Source organism: Carlito syrichta, unplaced genomic scaffold (genome assembly GCF_000164805.1).
Source record: "Carlito syrichta isolate Samal-C Ts95f unplaced genomic scaffold, Tarsius_syrichta-2.0.1 Scaffold303101, whole genome shotgun sequence".
Classification (NCBI taxonomy): Eukaryota; Metazoa; Chordata; class Mammalia; order Primates; family Tarsiidae; genus Carlito; species Carlito syrichta.
Window position 1 is genome coordinate 141,106 of NW_007247197.1, and position 1,196 is coordinate 142,301.

Genomic DNA, 1,196 nt, shown 5'->3' on the forward strand with positions numbered 1-1,196 from the left:
AAGCTCACGGGAGGCAGCGCTCGGCTGCCCCATGCAGGACTGGCCACGCCCAAGCCTTGCTCACTGCTCCTGAGGTGCGCTTTTCCCCTGCAAGGTGGACGTAAGGTTGGGTCCAGCTGTTCCCCTGCAGTCCTGTCGCAGTGCAGACTCACTGCTGACGAACTGTCCTGAAACCACAACGTCTCCCTTTGCAAAACAAGAATCCATCCCCCCCAGCCTCAGAATCTGCTGCCAGAATCAAGCAAGTGACTGCGGGGCTCTGAAACACAGCGGCCACCACAGACAGCACGGGGATGGGATGCAGGAGGGAGCCTGAACCCCACCACGCCCCCACGAGCTGAGGAAGCTTGGACATGAGGCCGAGGTCTCGCACTGTAAAAGGGGTGAGACGAAATCACCTCCACTACACTGCATGTTGCTGTGAGGACCAAGAGACCATGGATGTCAAAGCACACGGATCTGCCAACAGCAGAGGGTGACATCACAGGGCGGCATCACAGGTGTATCACAGGACGGCTGTCAGCCATGCAGAAAGGAGGGTGCTGAGCTCCACCTGCCTGGCGAGGCCGCTCCTGCTCTGTGCCGAGTGACCGCTGTGTGGGACAGCAATGGGGACACCATAGGACTAAGACAGCCTGTTCTGCAGATGCCAGAACAAGACAATAACATCCCCGGGCCACCCGGCCCAGGGCCCTGCAACCATGTGCCCCAGGGCTGGAGGGCAGGGTCCAGGCAGGCTCTGCAGCAGCGGGGCACATAGGGAGCACCAGCCAAGGTGCCCACAGAGCCCGGTTCTACTTGCGTATACGAGAGACATCTCCTGGCGCCAGCCACGTGCCTGACCCCAGGGAAGTGGGCAGATGGCCAGACCCCAGCACAGCCCCCAGGGACTCACTGTCCAGCTGGCCCTTTCTCTCCTGCCCCACAAAAGCTCACCTCACCTGAGTTCCAGAAGCACCAGCGGTGTCTGCAATGGAGCAGGCCCCCAGAACTCTGGGCCTTGACATGACAGGTCATCATTTCTACTGGACACTTGCTACATGCCAGAGCCTTCTCTGCACTACTTTTGTCTCTGGTTTATTTATTTATTTTAGAGGCAGGGTCTCACTCTGTCTCCCAGACTGGAGTGCAGTGGTGCAGTCATAGTTCACTGCAGCCTTGAACTCCTGGGCTCAAGCAATCCTCTTGCCTCGGCC